Source organism: Balaenoptera acutorostrata, chromosome 1, assembly GCF_949987535.1.
Source record: "Balaenoptera acutorostrata chromosome 1, mBalAcu1.1, whole genome shotgun sequence".
Classification (NCBI taxonomy): Eukaryota; Metazoa; Chordata; class Mammalia; order Artiodactyla; family Balaenopteridae; genus Balaenoptera; species Balaenoptera acutorostrata.
The window spans coordinates 164573508-164593057 of record NC_080064.1 but is presented as its reverse complement, the minus strand read 5'-3'; the positions used below and the strand labels follow the sequence as shown (position 1 = coordinate 164593057).

Below are 19550 nucleotides of genomic sequence, written 5' to 3'. Positions count from 1 at the left end.
ATGTTAGGGAGAAAGTCTGATATTTCAGCAAAAATTTTAGAAATGTTTTTAAATGTTTTTAATTTGGCACTAAGTCACTGTATTCAATTACCCCTGGATGATGCAATGAAAGATGTAAAGTCAATAATTCACTGTAAATTTTTTTCTTGAAGCTTTGTATTTATTATTGTATTAGTGTGCTCCAGCTTCCATAACAAAATATCAGAGACTGGGTAGCTTAAACAACAGAAATTTATTTTCTCACAGTTCTGGAAGCTAGAGGTTCAAGATCAAAGTACTGGAAAGTTTAGTTTCTGGTGAGAGCTCTCTCTCTGGCTTGCAGATGATCGCCCTCTCACCATGTCTTCACATGACCTTTCTTCTGTGCACACACAGATGGGGAGGGAGAGGAAGAGGGAAAGGAATCTGTGTCTCTTCCTCTTCTTATAAGGACACCACTCCTATTGGATTAAGGACCCACCATTATGACCTCACTTAATTTTCATTACCTCCTTATAGTCCCGATCTCCAAACATTGGGGGTTACAGCTTCAACATATGAATTAGTGGGGGATACAGTTCAGTCCACAACAATACCATACATCAAATAAACACAGAGAATTAAATAATATCTCTGATGATCTGGGAACTGAGGCTAAAACTGAAAGAATTTTTGATATCAATGAACAGTTTGTAATGCTGTAATGCAAAAAGAATTTAGGAAAAAATTTTATTGAAGTATAGTTGACATACAATATGATATTATTTTCAGGTGTACAACACGATGATTCAACAATAATATACACTGTGAATTGATCACCATGAGGTCTAGTAACCATCTGTCACCAAAGTTATTTTGGTATTATTGACTACATTCCCTGTGCTGTATATACATCACCCTGACTTGTTATTTTATAACTGGAAGCTTGTATCTCTTAATCCCCTTCATCGATTTCACCCAGCATCCTCCAACACCCTGCCCTCTGGCAACCACCAGTTTGTCCTCTGTATCTATGAGTCCGTTTCTGTTTTGTTTTCATGTTTGTTAGTTTTGTTTTTCAGATTCCACATATAAGTGATATCATACAGTATTTGTCTTTGTCTGACTTATTTCACTTAGCATAATAACCCCTAAGTCTGTCTGTCCATGTTGTCACAAATGGCAAAATTTTGTTCTTTTTATGGCTGAGAAGTGTTCCATTGCGTGTATATATATATATATATATATACACCATATATATATATATATATATGTCACATCTTCTTTTTCCATTCATTTGTTGATGGACACTTAGGTTGCTTCCATATCTTGGCTATTGTAGATAATGCTGCAAAGAATACAGGGGTGCATATATCTTTTCAAATTAGTGGTTTCATTTTCTTGATGTAAATATCCAGAAGTGGAATTGTTGGATCTTATGGTAGTTTTATTTTTAATTTTTGAAGGAACCTCTATACTGTTTTCAATATTGGCTGCACCAATTTTCATTCCCACCAACAGTGTATGAGGGTTCCCCTTTCTCCACATTCTCACTAACACATTTTTTATTTGCTGTCTTTTGATAATAGCCATTCTGACAGGTGTGAGGTGATATCTCACTGTGCTTTTGATTTGCATTTCCCTGATGATTAGTGATGTTGAGCCTCTTTTCATGTGTCTATTGGCCGTAAGTACATCTTCCCTGGAGAAATGTCTATTCAGGTCCTCTGCCCATTTTTTAATCTGACTGTTTTTTGGGATTTTTTGTTTTCTCTTTTTCTTTTCTTTCTTTTTTTTTTTTTTGCTATTAAGTTGTGTGAGTTCTTCATTTATATTCTGTGAGTCCCTATTGGATAAGTCACTTGCAAATGTCTTCTTCCATTCAGTAGGTTGCCTTTTGTTTTGTTGATGGTTTCCTTCACTGGGCAAATGCTTTTTTGTTTTATTAGGTCCCACTTGTTTATTTTGCTTTTGTTGCCCTTGCCTGAGGAGACAGACAAAAAAATATTGCTGAAACTGATGTCAAAGAGCATACTGTCTATGTTTTCTTCCAGGAGTTGTATAGTTTCAGGTTTTATATTTAATTTTTTAATCCATTTTGAGTTTATGTGTGTGGTGTGAGAAAACAGACCAGTTTGATTCTTTTGCATGTAGCTGTCCAGTTTTCCCAACATTATTTATTGAAAAGACTGTCTCTTCCCCACTGTATATTCCTGGCTCCTTTGTCATAAATTAATTGATCATACAAGCATGGGTTTATTTCTGGGCTCTATTCTGGTCCATTGATCTATGTATCTGTTTTTGTGCCAGTGCCAGACTGTTTTGATTACTATAGCTTTGTAGTATAGTTTGAAATCAGGGAGCGTGATTCCTCCAGTTTTGTTCTTCTTTCTTAACGTTGTTTCGGCTATTTGGGTTTTGGGGAGTCCACAGAAATTTTAGGATTATTTGTTCCAGTTTTGTGAAAAATGCCATTGGTATTTTGATAGGAATTGCATTGAAGCTATAGATTGCTTTGGATATTATAGACCTTTTAACAATATTAATTCTTCCAATCATAAGTACAGTATATCTTTCCAGTTATTTGTGTCATCTTCAATTAATTTCATAAATGTCTTATAGTTTTCAGAGAAAAGGTCTTTCACCTCTTTGGTTAGATTTATTCCTAGGTATTCTATTCTTGTTTATGCAGTTGTAAATGGGATTGTTTTCTTAATTTCTCTTTCAGATAATTCATTATTAGTGTATAGAAATGTGATAGATTTCTTTGAATTTGTTGGTTTTGTATACTGAAACTTTACTGAATTCATTTATTAGTTTCAATAGTTTTTGGTGGTCTTTAGAGTTTTCTATATATAATGTATATTACCACTATAAAAAATAGTGACAGTTTTGCTTCCTCCTTTCCAATTTCTTGTCTGATTGCTGTGGCTAGGATTTCCAATACTATGTTAAATAAAAGTGGTGATAGTGGGCAACTTTGTCTTGTTCTTGATCTTAGAGAAAAATCTTTCAGCTTTTCATCATTGAGAATGATGCTAGCAGTAGGTTTGTCATATATCGCCTTTATTATGTTGAGGTATGTTCCCTCTATACCCACTTTGTTGAGAGTTTTTTTTTTTTTTAAAGCATCCCCAGTGACCAATGGCTGGGAATCCTCTTATTAATTTTATTTATTTATTTATTTTTGGCTGTGTTGGGTCTTCGTTTCTGTGCGAGGGCTTTCTCCAGTTGCGGCGAGCAGGGGCCACTCTTCCTCACAGTGCACGGGCCTCTCACTGTCGTGGTCTCTCCTGTTGCGGAGCATAGGCTCCAGACACGCAGGCTCAGTAGTTGTGGCTCATGGGCTTAGTTGCTCCGCGGCATGTGGGATCTTCCCAGACCAGGGCACGAACCCGTGTCCCCTGCATTGGCAGGCAGATTCTTAACCACTGCGCCACCAGGGAAGCCCTTGTTGAGAGTTTTTATCATAAATTCTGAATATTATCAAATGCTTATTCTGCAGCTATTGAGATGATCATATGATTTTTAATCCTTCCTTTTGTTAATGTAGTGTATCATGTTGATTGATTTATGGATACTAAACCATCTTTGCATCCCTGGAGTAAATCCCTCTTGATCATGGTGTATGATTCTTTTCATGTATTGTTGAATTCAGTTTGTTAATATTTTATGGAGGATTTTTGTATCTATGTTTATCAGGGATATTGGCCTGTAATTTTCTTTTTTGGTAGTGTCTTTATCTGGTTTTAGTATCAGGGTAATGCTGGCCTTGTAGAATGAGTTTTGAAACATCCTTCCCCTTCAATTTTTTTTGGAATAGTTTGAGAAGGATAGGTGTTAGCTCTTCTTTAAATGATGGGTAGAATTCACCTGTGAAGCCATCTGGTCCTGAACTTTTGTTTGTTAGGAGTTTTTGATGCAACTTCATAACTAGTTATCAGTCTATTCAGATTTCCTATTTCTTCCTGATTCAAACTTGAAAGACTGTGTGTTCTAGGAATTTATCCATTTCTTCCAGGTTGTCCAATTTGTTGGCATACAATTCTTCATAGTAATCTCATGATCCTTTGTATTTCTGTGGTGTCGGTAGTAACTTCTCTTTCATTTCTGATTTTATTTACTTGAGCCATCTCTCTTTTTTCTTGATGAGTCTGGCTAACGTTTATCAATTTTATTTCTCTTTTCAAAGAACCAGCTCTTAGTTTCATTGAAATTTTCTTCTATTTTTATCTCTATTTCATTTTTCTTCCAGTTTTATTGAGATATAATTAACATACAGCCCTATATAAGTTTAAGGTGTATATCATAATGATTTGATTTACATAATCATAATCCACAATAAGTTTAGTGAACATTCATCATCTCATATAGGTACAAAATAAAACAATTTTTTTCCTTGTGATGAGAACTCTTAGGATTTTCTCTCTCATCAATTTTTTTTTTTTTCCGGCTGCATTGGGTCTTTGTTGCGGTGCTTGGGCTTTCTCTCTAGTTGCAGCAAGCAGGGGCTACTCTTCATTGTGGTGCATGGGTTTCTCATTGCAGTGGCTTCTCTTGTTGCGGAGCATGGGCTCTAGGGCGCGCGGGCTTCAGTAGTTGTGGCACGCGGGCTCAGTACTTGTGGCTCACAGGCTCTAGAGCACAGGCTCAGTAGTTGTGGCACACGGGCTTAGTTGCTCCATGGCTTATGGGATCTTCCTGGACCAGGGATCGAACCTGTGTCCCCTACATTGGCAGGCAGATTCTTAACAACTGCGCCACCATGGAAGTCCCTCTCTCATCAATTTTTATATAAAACGTAGAGCAGTGTTAATGATATTAATCATGTTGTAGATTTATCTTATAAATGTTGTTATCTTATAACAATGTTATATAATGTTGTACAGTTATCTTATTTATCTTATCACTGGAAGTTTGTACCTTTTGACCACCTAGTCTCTATTTCATTTACTTCCACTCTGATCTTTATTATTTCCTTACTTCTACTAACTTTGGGCTTTGTTTGTCATTCTTTTTCTAGTTCCTTTAGGTGTAGGGTTAATTTGTTTACTTGAGATTTTTCTTGTTTCCTAAGGTAGACCTGTACCACTATAAACTTACATCTTAGAACAGCTTTTGCTGCATCCCATAGATTCTGGAACATTGTGTTTCCATTTTCATTTGTCTCAGAGCATTTTTTAATTTTCTCTTTGATTTCTTTGTTAACCTATTTGTTGTTTAGTAGCATGTTGTGTAGTCTCCACATGTTTGTGTTTTTTCCAGTTTTCTTCTTTTAATTCATTTCTAGTTTCATATCATGCTTGATATGATTACTTTTTTAAAAAAATAAATTAATTAATTTTAAAAAAAGAATAAGATTTCAGGCATTTCACATTTTCTTGTGCAGTGACTAATCATAAATGTTTAATACTCTTTGAATTGATGACATTTATTAACCAGTTTGTCACTGATGTCCTCCTTGAGGTTGTGTGTTGAGTTTATAATATCTTCATTGATGCCTGTAAATTGTGTCAAATCAGCAAAGAATTTCAGCCTTCTCCCAGTGTGTTCATACAGTTCCCTCCTTTTCATTAATTGGTTTATCAAACAATCCAAGAGCCTATTCATTAGTTCTATTCAAATGAATCTCTTCACCTTCATGAACTACTGCTTTTGCTTGATCTGAAAAAATGTAGAGACCGTTAAGTGTAAGCAGTGCTGCTTTCCTTCTGGAGGCTCTGAGAATCCATTTCCTTGCCTTCTCCAGCTTCTAGAGGCCGCCTACAGTCCTTGGCTCATGGCCCCTTCCTCCATGTTCAAAATCAGCAGCTTAGCATCTTTTCAGCTCTCTGACCTCTGCTTCCAACCTTTCATCTTCTCTAACTTTGACCCTCCTGCCTCTTTTTTTTTTGAATTTTATTTTATTTATTTTTTTATACAGCAGGTTCTTATTAGTTATCCATTTTATACATATTTAGTGTATATATGTCAATCCCAATCTCCCAAGCTTGATATGATTTCAATCTTAAATGTATTGAGACTTTCTTGTGGTCTAATATGTGATTTATCCTGGAGAATGCTGCATGTACAATTGAAAAGAATGTGTATTCTTCTCTTTTGGAGTGGAATGTTCTATATGTATCTATTAAGCCCATATACTCTAATGTGTTGTTTAAGACCAATGTTTCCTTATTGATTTTCTGTCTGGATGATCTATCCATTGATGTAAGTGGGATGTTAAAGTCCCCTACTACTATTGCATTACTCTCAACATCTCCCTTTATGTCTGTTAATATTTGCTTTATGTATTTATATGCTGCTATGTTGGATGCATATATTTCACAAGTGTTATATCTTCTTGTATATCTTCCTGTTGGATTGATCCCTTTATCATTATGTTAAGTGCCTTTTTTTCTCTTGTTACAGTATTTGTTTTAAAGACTATTTTGTCTGACATAAGTATTGCTACCCCAGCTTTCTTTTCGACCATTTGCATGGAATATCTTTTTCCATCCCTTCACTTTCAGTCTGTGTTTCTTTATATCTAATATAAAGAACATTATGAGGCTCATCTTCCCAGTGCAGGACACCTGGGCTAGGGAGCCCAACATGGGGCTCAGACCCCTCCTCCTCAGGGCCTCTGTGGTTATGATCATCCTTACCGCCTGTGGGTCACCACAGCAGGGGTGCAGGTTCAGACTAGACTGCAACTCTGCCCCTCCTGCCTGTCTTGATTTGGCCTTTTCTTTATATACTTAGTTGTAGAAAATCTGTTCTGCTAGTCTTCAGGTCATTCTCAAAGATAATTGTTCTATATGTAGTTGTAGTTTTGCTGTGTCCATGAGAGGAGGTGTGCTCAGGACCTTCCTGCTCTGCCATCTTGATCCCACCCCTGGAGAATTTAGAAATTTTATATTCATTTTAATGTAACTTATAAAATGGGAGCAAACATTTTGAAAACAATTAGAGAATTAGCCTTAATAAGCAATATTCTAATAGTGATATCCACCCTTTCTGTGGCTTTATAAGAAATAAGTGTTTCTGTTAAATCAATTTAATTCAACAATTAATAAAAGTAATTAAGCCTATGAGGATAAGTAAAGGAAACACTAGTGAAACAAAGAAATATGATATACCACTTGAAACAAAACAAATTATAAATTCTAAGAAGGCCGTTTAAATATCTAGTAAATTATATAAAGTGAGTGATGACAAAAGTAAGATGCGTAATGAATTTTTCAGTTGTTTCTATTTGTTAAATGGTGCCATTTTGCCAAATGATGTTTGCAAAGCTCCATGGATTGAAAGTAATAAAAATCAGTTTGACTCATTAAATATGGTGTTCCATGAGGACAGGGAGGCCCAACCAGCCCCCAGCTCTCCCCATACATGTGGGGAGGCCATCTTGGCTCTTTCAACCCCAAACCCATGGGTTAAATGCAGTCAGCACCACACGGAGCAGAGACAGCGCCCAGCTGAGCCCAGCCCAGGGCTGAGTCATGAGCAAATAAAGAGTGGCTATTATTTTAAGCAACTAAGTTTGGGGACTGTTTGTTATGCAGGGATAGATCACTTCAAACGTTCTTTATTCACCAAGTAACTTTTTTAATTTGCTGTCCACTGTGGATAGAACTCATGGCTTCTAGAAAGGGGAAGTGTATAATGAAGCAAACTCCCTTATAGCTTAGATAAGATATGCCTCCAGATACTATACCTCCATTTGCTCAGATTCCTACAGCCACCCAAGCCCCCTTCCAGACAAGCAGGGGCACAAAAGGCTCTGGGATCTGGGCCAAGCTTGGGCTCCCGGGGTCAGCTGTCCTCAGGCTGCAGAGTACTTACCACCCTGTTTGTTTAGAGGGGGTTTTTTTTGTTGTTAAAACATACATAAGATCTACCATTCTAACCATTTTTAAGTGTTGTTCATTTCTGTGAAATTGAGTACATTCACATGTTGTACAACCATCACCACTATCCATCTCCAGAAATTGTTTTATCTTCCCAAAGTGAAACTGAACAATAACTCCCCATTCTCCCCTCCCCCAGCCCTGGCAACCACCATTCTACTTTCTGTCTCTATGAATTTGACTAGTCTAGATACTTCATATAGGTGGAAAACCATGCTGTCTTATAAATTCAACTTTTTAAATTTTAGTTTATTGAAGTATAGTTGATTTACAATGTGTTAGTTTCTGCTGTACAGCAAAGTGATTCAGCTATATATATATATATATACACACACATACACATGTATAGGTATATATATATATATATATATACACACACATATATTCTTTAATTCAACTCTTTACATGTTGAATCTCTATCTCCTTCTATAAACTGGGAGATCCTTGACATTAAGACTCTTTATTATTCTTCTTTGACTCACCATTACCCCTCCCAGTGTCTGGCATATAATAGATGTCCAGTAAGTGTTCAAGAAATGGATGTGTACAGATGGATGGATGGATGGATGCAGTTATCGGTCTGAGTGGTATGGTAGTTGACTTAAACTAATCTGCCCCACTGATGATGAGCAACCTGCAGATGGACCATACCTACCTCTTACCTATTTACCTAAGAGCACTTACTACTCTGCAGGCCCAATAAACATGTCACAATCCATGCCTGTAAGGAACTCAGAATCTAAGAGAGATGCACAGAGCCATCTATGATAAGAACCTCAACAGAGGAGTGCAAATACTTGTACAGGCTCCTAGGACAAGGCTTTGGACATAGAATGTGTTCAGTAGGAGTTATTTTTCACTGAATTGAATCAGATGACAAACTAGTTGGGAAGCTTTGAGCTTAAATTTCCACTTGCAAGCTGTGTGACTTGAGGCAAGTTACTTACTTCATCTCTCCACACCCTGCAGATGTGTTTCAGTTCTGACATGAACACCAGGTATAAGGCAGCTTGGCCTGTGCAGACAGGACCCAGCCTTTCACAGAAGCCACATTTTCACCAAAGAATGGTGGGGAGAGGGACAGAGGGGGACCAGGGAGGGACTTGAACCCCAAAACTGACCATTTCAGAGAGTCCGGGGGTTAGGTAAGCAGAGGAATGGGATGCAGCTTCCTGCTTATGTTCTGAACTCGTCTAAATGTCATCTTCCTGCCAACGCTGCCTTTATGGAAATTGTGATTTTGCTATTATTAGCAATGTTAAACAGGCACTGTAAACAGATCGCAAACAATGAGCCTTTGTTAGAAACACCCCATTTAGTTCTGGGCCCTGGCTCCTTCCACACCTGGATATGTAACATCTATTTTAACAATACCGCTTAAGAGGCAGCTGTTGTGTCAGGGGAAATTGTCTTACTTAGAAACTGTAGAGCTTTCAGGAAGAGGTTAGTGGTGCATGCTGGAGTCTGGCCCTTTATCCTCTTAAAGCACAGAAGTGGATGCCTTCACGTACAGGGCAGGCGTTATTATTAACATGATAAGTCTGTGCTGCCATTACTTTTCTTCTGTTTGCTAATTCAGAGAGGAGACTTGAGGGTCTGAGCATTTCTGTCGGTTGTGAAATATATTCCCATGCTTCCCACGTGCTGTGAGCAGGCATGCCATCCTTAATAACAATTTCAGGAGTCCTGCAGAAAATCTGAGGCTACTAAGTTTAGCCCCACAGCTTATGAGTCTGTAACTCACAAGATTAATGTTGAATCTAATTTTATGGAGTCTGAATATTACTGCCATGATTTCCTTTCCTTTCTTTAACATGCTCTGAGAGTCCCATCTCTTCTCCTTGAGCTTTTCCACACCTCTGTGCTCTACTGGCATTTCTGTTTTTAAAAGCTGTGAGTCACCACAGACTTAGAGAACAAACTTATGGTTAGCAGGGGGAAAGCGTGGGGGGAAGGGATAGTTAGGGAGTTTGGGATTGACATGTACACACTGCTATATTTAAAATGGATAGGGACTTCCCTCGTGGTGCAGTGGTTAAGAATCCGCCTGCCAATGCAGGGGACACAGGTTCAATCCCTGGTCTGGGAAGATCCCACATGCCGTGGAGCAACTAAGCCTGTGTGCCAAAACTATGGAAGCCCACGAGCCACAACTACTAAGCCCACGTGCTGCAACTACTGAAGCCCACATGCCTAGAGCCTGTGCTCTGCAACAAGAGAAGCCACCACAGTGAGAAGAGCGTGCACCACAACAAAGAGTAGCCCCCACTCACTGCAACTAGAGAAACCCCACGTGCAGCAACGAAGACCCAATGAAGCCAAAAAAATTTTTTTTAATAAAAATAAAATGAAATAAAATTGATAACCAACAAGGACCTACTGTATAGCACAGGAAACTCTGCTCAATGTTATGTGGCAGCCTGGATGGGAGGGAAGTTGGGGGAGAATGGATACACGTATATGTATGGCTGAGTCGCTTTGCAGTGCATCTGAAACTATCACAACATTATTAATCGGCTATACTCCAATATTAAATAAAAAGTTTAAAAAACTAAAATAAAACACACACACACAAATAAATAAAATAATTTCATTGGGAACAAAAAAGCTGAGTCAATTATTCCATTTTCTCAGTTCTTGTAAAGATTATCTGAAATTGTTATAAAGATCAGAGTGTATACACACATGCACACACACACACACACACACACACACACACACATGCATTTGGAATGAAGGAAGTTCTGTCACATTTGGACAAAACAAGTCCTTGAAGCGTCATCTGAATGAGCACCAGATGTCATGATGACCCCACCATTTAACAACAGCAACCGTTCATGTGTTCTGCGAAAGTATTGATAAATAGTGGTTATTAAGAATCCTGGAGAGGGACCTTCAAGACGGTGGAGGAGTAAGATGTAGAGATCACCTTCTTCCCCACAAATACATCAAAAATACATCTACATGTGGAACAACTCCTACAGAACACCTACTGAACGCTGGCAGAAGACCTCAGACTTTCCAAAATGCAAGAAACTCCCCACATATCTGGGTAGGGCAAAAGAAAAAAGAAAAAAACAGAGACAAAAGAATAGGGATGGGACCTGCACCTCAGGGAGGCAGCTGTGAAGGAGGAAAAGTTTCCACACACTAGGAAGCCCCTTCACTGGCGGAGACGGAGGGGTGGGTGGGGGGGAAGCTTCGGAGCCACAGAGGAGAGTGCAGCAACAGGGGTGCAGAGGGCAAAGCGGAGAGATTCCCGCACAGAGGATCGGTGCCAACCAGCACTCACCAGCCCAAGAGGCTTGTCTGCTCACCCGACGGGGCGGATGGGGGCTGGGAGCTGAGGCTCAGGCTTCGGAGGTCAGATCCCAGGGAGAGGACTGGGGTTGGCTGCGTGAACACAGCCTGGAGGGGGCTAGTGCACCACAGCTAGCCAGGAGGGAGCTTGGGAAGAAGTCTGGAACTGCCTAAGAGGCAAGAGACCATTGTTTTGGGGTGTGCGAGGAGAGGGGATTCAGAGCACCACCTAAATGAGCTCCAGAGATGGGTGCGAGCCATGGCTACCAGTGCAGACACCAGAGATGGGCATGGGACGCTACGGCTGCTGCTGCCACCACCAAGAAGCCTGTGCGCAAGCACAGTTCACTATCCACACCTCCTCTCCCAGGAGCCTGTGCAGCCCGCCACTGCCAGGGTCCCATGATCCAGGGACAACTTCACTGTGAGAACACATGGCACGCCTCAAGCTGTTGCAATGTCACACCAGCCTCTGCCACTGCAGGCTCACCCTGCATCCATACCCCTCCCTCCCCCTGGCCTGAGTGAGCCAGAGCCCCCTAATCAGCTGCTCCTTTAACCCCGTCTTGTCTGAGTGAAGAACACATGCCTTCAGGCGACCTACATGCAGAGGTGGGGCCAAATCCAAAGCTGAACGCCAGGAGCTGTGCGAACAAAGAAGAGAAAGGGAAATCTCTCCCAGCAGGCTCAGGAGCAGCAGATTAAATCTCCACAGTCAACTAGATGTACCCTGCATCTGTGGAATACCTGAATAGACAACCAATCATCCCAAATTGAGGCAATGGACTTTGGGAGCAACTATAGACTTGGGGTTTGCTTTCTGCATCTAATTTGTTTCTGGTTTTATGTTTATCTTAGTTTAGCATTTAGAGCTTATTATCATTGGTAGATTTGTTTATTGACTTGGTTGCTCTCTTCCTTTTCTTTTAATATATATACATATTTTTTTTCCTTTTTCTGTTTTTGTGAGTGTCTCTGTGTATGCTTCTTTGTGTGATTTGTCTGTACACCATTGCTTTTACCATTTGTCCTAGGGTTCTGTCTGTCCGTTTTATTATTTTGTTTTGTTTTGTACAGTTTTTAGCACTTATTATCATTGGTGGATTTGTTTTTTAGTTTGGTTGCTCTTTTCTTTATTTATTTTTAATTACATTTTTATTTTTAATAATATTTTTTATTTTTTATTTTAATAACTTTATTTTTTTTTTCTTTCTGTCTTTCTTTTTTTTTCTCCCTTTTCTTCTGAGATGAGTGACTGACAGAGTCTTGGTGCTCCGGCCAGGTGTGAGGCCTTAGTCTCTGAGGTGGGAGAGCTGAGTTCAGGACCTTGGTCCACCAGAGAACTCCCAGCCCCATGTAATATCAAATGGCAAAAGCTCTCCCAGAGATCTCCATCTCAGCGCTAAGACCCAGCTCCACTCAACGACAAGCGAGCTACAGTGCTGGACACGCTATGCCAAACAACAAGCAAGACAGGAACACAACCCCACCCATTAGCAGAAAGGCTGCATAAAATCATAAAAAGTTCACAGACACCACAAAACATGCCACCAGACGCAGTCCTGCCCACCAGAAAGACAAGATCGAGCCTCATCCACCAGAACACAGGCACCAGTTCCCTCCACCAGGAAACCTACACAACCCACTGAACCAACGTTACCCACTGGGGACAGACACCAAAAACAACAGCAACTACGAACCTGCAGCCTGCAAAAAGGAGACCCCCAAACACAGTAAGTTAAGCAAAAAGAGAAGACAGAGAAATACACAGCAGATGAAGGAGAAGGTAAAAACCCACCAGACCAAACAAATGAAGAGGAAGTAGGCATTCTACCTGAAAAGGAATTCAGAGTAATGATAGTAAAGATGATCCAAAATCTTGGAAATAGAATGGAGAAAATACAAGAAACGTTCAACAAGGACCTCAAAGAACTAAACAGCAAACAAACAATGATGAACAACACAATAAATGAAATTACAAATTCTCTAGAAGGAATCAATAGCAGAATAACTGAGGCAGAAGAACAGACAAGTAACCTGGAAGATAAAACAGTGGAAGTAACTACTGCAGAGCAGAATAAAGAAAAAAGAATGAAAAGAATTGAGGATAGTCTCAGAGACCTCTGGGAACATTAAACACACCAACATTTGGTTATAGGGGTCCCAGAAGAAGAAGAGAAAAAAAAAAAAAGGGACTGAGAAAATATTTGAAGAGCTTATAGTTGAAAACTTCCCTAATATGGGAAAGGAAATAGTCATCAAGTCCAGGAAGCACAGAGGGTCCCATACAGGATAAATCCAAGGAGAAACACGCCAAGACACATATTAATCAAACTATCAAAAATTAAATACAAAGAAAAAATATTAAAAGCAGCAAGGGAAAAGCAACAAATAACATACAAGGGAATCCCCCTAAGGTCAACAGCTGATCTTTCAGCGGAAACTCTACAAGCCAGAAGGAAGTGGCAGGACATATTGAAACTGATGAAAGGGAAAAACCTACAACCAAGATTACTCAACCCAGCAAGGATCTCATTCAGAATCGACGGAGAAATTAAAATCTTTACAGACAAGTAAAAGCTAAGAGAATTCAGCCCCACCAAACCAGCTTTACAACAAACGCTAAAAGAACTACTCTAGGCAGGAAACACGAGAGAAGGAAAAGACCTACAATAACAAACCCAAAACGATTAAGAAAATGGTAATAGGAACATACATATTGATAATTACCTTAAATGTAAATGGATTAAATGCTCCCACCAAAAGACATAGATTGGTGAATGGATACAAAAACAAGACCTGTATATATGCTGTCTACGAGAGACCCACTTCAGATCTAGGGACACATACAGACTGAAAGTGAAGGGATGGAAAAAGATATTCCACACAAATGGAAATCAAAAGAAACCTGGAGTAGCAATTCTCATATCAGACAAAATAGACTTTAAAATAAAGACTATTACAAGAGACAAAGGAGGACACTACATAATGATCTAAATGTCCATTGACAGATGAATGGATAAAGAAGATGTGGCACATATATACAATGGAATATTACTCAGCCATAGAAAGAAACGAAATTGAGTTATTTGTAGTGAGTTGGATGGACCTAGAGTCTGTCATACAGAGTGAAGTAAGTCAGAAGGAGAAAGACAAATACTGTATGCTAACGCATATATATGGAATCTAAAAAAAAAAAAGGTACTGATGAACCTAGTTGCAGGGCAACTAGATTGACATAGAGAATGGACTTGATGATATGGGGTGGGAGGGTGAAGCTGGGGTGAAGTGAGAGTAACATCGACATATATACACTACCGAATGTAAAATAGTTGGCTGGTGGGAAAAAGCAGCATAGCACAGGGGAGATCGGCTCGGTGCTTTGTGATGACCTAGAGGGGTGGAATAGGGAGGATGGGAGGGAGGCTCAAGAGGGAGGGGATATGGGGACATGTGTATGCATATGGCTGACTCAATTTTTTGTGCAACAGAAACTCACACAGTATTGTGAAGCAATTATACTCCATAAAAAATAAAAAATCTTATTCAGTTTCTGCCCAAGAAACCAGTACCCTGTGTAAAAACATTGTGTGTCAACAGTTTACTTTGATGCAGAGCAAAGAATGGGGCAGTGGTGTGATTCTTCACAAATCTTAGCTTGGCCACCAAGCAATATTACCCACCATCCTGAGAAATTTCTTACTTTCCCACCATGTCAAACCTTTGGAATTAATGCTGCAAATCAACAAACAAATTTTTAGAATTAGACATAGAGAGCAATGAGATATAATTGAGAAGCTGGTACTTCACCTTTTTGGTCAAATGAATTCTGACAGGGTGCCAAGATAATCCAATGGAGAAAGAATAGTCTTTCAACATATGGTGCTAGGACAACTGGACTGCCACCAGCAAGAGAATGAAAGTAGACTCCTTCCTCACACCATATACAAAAATCAACTCTAAGGATCATAAACCTAATCGTAAGAGTTAAAACCATAAGACTCTTAAAAGAAAACAAACCTGCAAATTCCTTCATGACCTTGGATTAGGCAATAATTTCTTAGGGATGACACCAAAAGCACAAGTAACAAAAGAAAAAAATAAATTGGACTTCATCAAAATTAAGACTTTTTATGCTTTAACAGACACCATCAAGAAAATGTAAGGACAACCCACCAAATGGGAGAAATATTTGCAAATCATATATCTAAAGACTTGTATCTAGACTGTATAAAGAATTCTTATAACTCAATAATTTAAAAAAATGAATAACCCAATTTAAAAATGGGCAGCTCTTTCCCAGCTGTTACCATGGAGGGTGCAGAAGAGAAGAAAAAGAAGGTTCGTGCTGTGCCAGAAAACTTTAAGAAAAAGTGAAAGAATTTTGCAGAGCTTAAGATCAAGTGCCTGAGAAAGAAGTCTGCCCAAAAGATGCTTCGAAAGGCAGGGAGGAAGCTTATCTATGAAAAAGCTAAGCACCATCAGAAGGAATACAGGCAGATGTACAGAACCGAAATTCGAATGGCTAGGATGGCAAGAAAAGCCAGCAACTTCTATGTACCCACAGAACCCAAATTGGCATTTGTCATCAGGATCAGAGGTGTCAATGGTGTAAGCCCAAAGGTTCAAAGAGTGTTGCAGCTTCTTAGCCTCCATCAGATCTTCAATGGTACCTTTGTGAAGCTCAATGGCACCTTTGTGAATTCTCAGCATGTTAATTAACATGCTGAGAATTGTGGAACCATACACTGCGTGGGGGTACCCAAACCTGAAATCAGTAAATGAACTCATCTGCAAGCGTGGTTATGGCAAAGTCAACAAGAAGTGAAGTGCCCTGACAGATAATGCATTGGTTGCTCCGTCTCTTGGCAAATATGGCATCATCTGCAGGAAGGATCTGATTCATGAGATCTATACCATTGGAAAACATTTCAAAGAATCAGACAACTTGCTGTGGCCCTTTAAATTGTCTTCTCCACAAAGCAGAATGAAGAAAAAGACCACCCATTTTGTAGAAGGTGAAGATGCTGGCAACAGGGAAGACTAGATCAACAGGCTTATTAGAAGGATGAACTAAGGTATCTACCATGATTATTTTTGTAATCTGGTCAGTTAATAAACAGTGACTGCTTTCAAACTGGAAAAAAATAAATAAATAAAAATGGGCAAAGGATCTGAACAGACCTTTCTCCAAAAAATGGCTAATACTCTCATGAAAAAGTGCTCAGTGACATTATCCATCAGGGAAACGCCAATCAAAACCACAGTTAGATGGCACTTCACATCCTGTCAAAAAGTAGATAGGGGCTTCCCTGGTGGCGCAGTGGTTAAGAATCTGCCTGCTAATGCAGGGGACACGGGTTCGAGCCCTGGTCTGGGAAGATCCCACATGCCGCGGAGCGGCTGGGCCCGTGAGCCACAATTGCTGAGCCTGCGCGTCTGGAGCCTGTGCCCCGCGACGGGAGGGGCCGCGATAGAGAAAGGCCCGCGCACCACGATGAAGAGCGGTCCCCGCACCGCGATGAAGAGTGGCCCCCGCTTGCCGCAACTGGAGAAAGCCCTCGCACGAACCGAAGACCCAACACAGCCAAAAATAAATAAATAAATAAATAAATAAGAAAATCCTTTAAAAAAAAAAAAAAAAAAAGTAGATAATCACAAGTGTTGTGGAGGATATGGAGAAAATGGAACCCACATACATTGCAGGTGGTAATGTAAAATGTTGCGTCTGCTGTGGGAAACACTCTGGCAGTTCTTCAAAAGGTTAAATGTAGAGTTACCATAGGACACAGCAATTCTAATCCTAAGACTATACCTGAGAGAAATAAAAACGTATGTCCACACAGAAACCTGTACACAGATGTTTATAGCAGCATTATTCCTAATAGCCAAAAAATGGAAGCAACCCAAATGTCCATCAGCTGATGACTGGATAAATAAAATGTGGTATATCCATGTAATGTAATGTTATTTGACAATGAAAAGGAATGAACTTTTTCCATATAGCACTGATACATGTTATAAACTGGAGAGACCTTGAAAACATTATGTTAAGTGAAAAGAGCCAGTCACAAAAGGCCACATATTATATCATTTCATTTCAATGAAATATCCAGAATGGGCAAATCTATAAAGATAGGAAATAGATTAGAGATTGACAGGGGAATTCCCTGGTGGTCCAGTGGTTGGGACTCTGCGCTTTCACTGCCGGGGCCCGGGTTTGATCCCTGGTCGGGGAACTAAGATCCTGCAGGCCACACGGCATGGCCAAAAGAAAAAAAAAAAGATTAGTGATTGATTAGGGGTGGGAGGTGGGGGGGAAATGGGAAGTGACTACTAGTGGGTGTGAAATTTCTTTTTGGGTTGATGAAAATGAAAAGTTGATTGTGATGATGGTTGCACAACTCTGTGAATACACTAAAGCCTATTGAATTGTATACTTTAAATGAGTGAATGATATTTCTATAAAGCTGTTAAAAAAGAAAAAAAAAATTCTTAGGAATAAATTTAGCCAAGGCAACAAAAGACTTGTATATTGAAAACTACAAAACATTGCTGAGAGATGTAAATGAACAGAAAGACATCCTGTGTTCATGGATTGGAAGAGTTAACATTGTTAAGTGACATTGCTATCTAAAGCAATCTACAGATTCAATGAAATCCCTATTAAAATTTCAATGGTGTGTATTGCATTGTATTGTTTTGTTTTGTTTTGCTTCTTGAAGAAATAGAAAAATTCAACCTAAAATTTATATGGAATCTCAAGGGACCCCAAATAGCCAAATAAATCCTGAAAAAGAGGAACAAAGTTGGAGAACTCACGCTTCTTGATTTCAAAACCAACTACAAAGTTCTAGTAAGAAAACTGGTTATCCACATGCAAAAGAACGAAACTGGACTCTGATCTTACATCATATACAAAAATTAACTCAAGAAGGATCAAAGAGCTAAAGCACTAAAACTACAGAAATCTTAGGAAAAATCATGGGACATCTTCAAGACATTTGATTTGATAATGATCTTGGATATGACACCAAAGTCACAGGCAACTAAAGAAAACATAACTAAGTTGGACTTTATCAAAATTAAAGACTTTTGTGCCTCAAGGGAGAGTGAAAAAAACACCATAAAATATTTGCAAATTTTATATCTGATAAGAGATTAATATCCAGAATATGTAAAGAACTCCTAAAACTCAACAACAGCAAAAACCCAATTAAAAAATGGGCAAAAGATTTGAATAGACATTTCTCTAAAGAAAATATACAAATGGCCAATAAGCACATGAGAAGATACTCAACATCACCAGTCACTAGGGAAATGCAAATCAAAACCACGAGATACCACTTTAAACCCATTAGGATGGCCACCATAAAAAATGGAAAATGACCAGTGTTGATGAGGATATGGAGGAATTGGTGGTGCATGCATTGCTCGTGGAAATGTAAGATGGTGGAGATGCTGTGGAAAACAGTTTGTGGTTCCTCAGAAAGTTAAACATAGAATTACTGTATGATCCAGCAATGCCAGTTCTGAGCATACACCCCAAAGAACTGAAAACAGGGACTCAAATAAATACTTGTATACCAATGTTCATAGCAGCATTGTTCACAAATAAGCCGAAGGGTGGAAACAACCCAACTCATCTGTCTACCCACAGATGAGTGGATAAACAAAAGGTGGAATGTACATACAATGGAATGTTATTCAGCCATAAAAAGAAATGAAGTTCTTACGAATGCTACATGGATGCACCTTGAAAACACCATGCTAAATGAAATAAGCCTGAAACAAAAGTACAAATATTGTATGATTCTACTTATCTGAAACACCTAGAATAGGCAAATTCATAGAGACAGAAAGTAGAATAGTGGTTACCAGGAGCTTTGGGGGCATGTGGAGTGAGTAGTTATTGTTTAATGGGTACAGAATTTCTGTTTGGGATGATAGAAAAAAAAGATCTGGATATAGATAGTGGTGATGATTTAAAAAGAAAAAAAGATAGTGGTGATGGTTACACAACACTGTGAATATATTTAATGACACCAAATTGTAAAATTAAAAAGGGTTAAAATGGTAAATTTTATTGTATGTATATTTTACCACAAAGTAGGGCGGGGTGGGGGGGTGGAAGGGGGACATCATTGCCATTCTGACAGTTCCTGTTACTGTCTTTTTCTAAATTAAAAAAAAAGGTTCCCTAATAATCCTATTTCTTGGGACTTCACTGGTGGTCCAGTGATTAAGAATCTGCCTTCCAATGCAGGAGACACAGGTTTGATCCCTGATCCGGGAACTAAGATCCCACATGCCACAGGGCAACTAAGCCCATGCACCACAACTACTGAGCCCATGTGCCACAACAAGAGAGAGAAGCCCGAGCGCCTCAGCAAAGAGCCCACA

The 19550-nt window shown here is 39.2% G+C and overlaps 1 protein-coding gene and 1 pseudogene across 3 annotated transcripts in view; one reads left to right on the top strand and one right to left on the bottom strand.

Moving 5' to 3' along the window:
* The window catches only part of CNIH3 (cornichon family AMPA receptor auxiliary protein 3), a 270479-nt gene that overhangs the window by 129331 nt on the left and 121598 nt on the right, over window positions 1-19550 (bottom strand). The gene's annotated exons all lie outside the window — the stretch shown is intronic.
* LOC103006711 (60S ribosomal protein L7-like) lies at window positions 15459-16224 on the top strand (annotated as a pseudogene).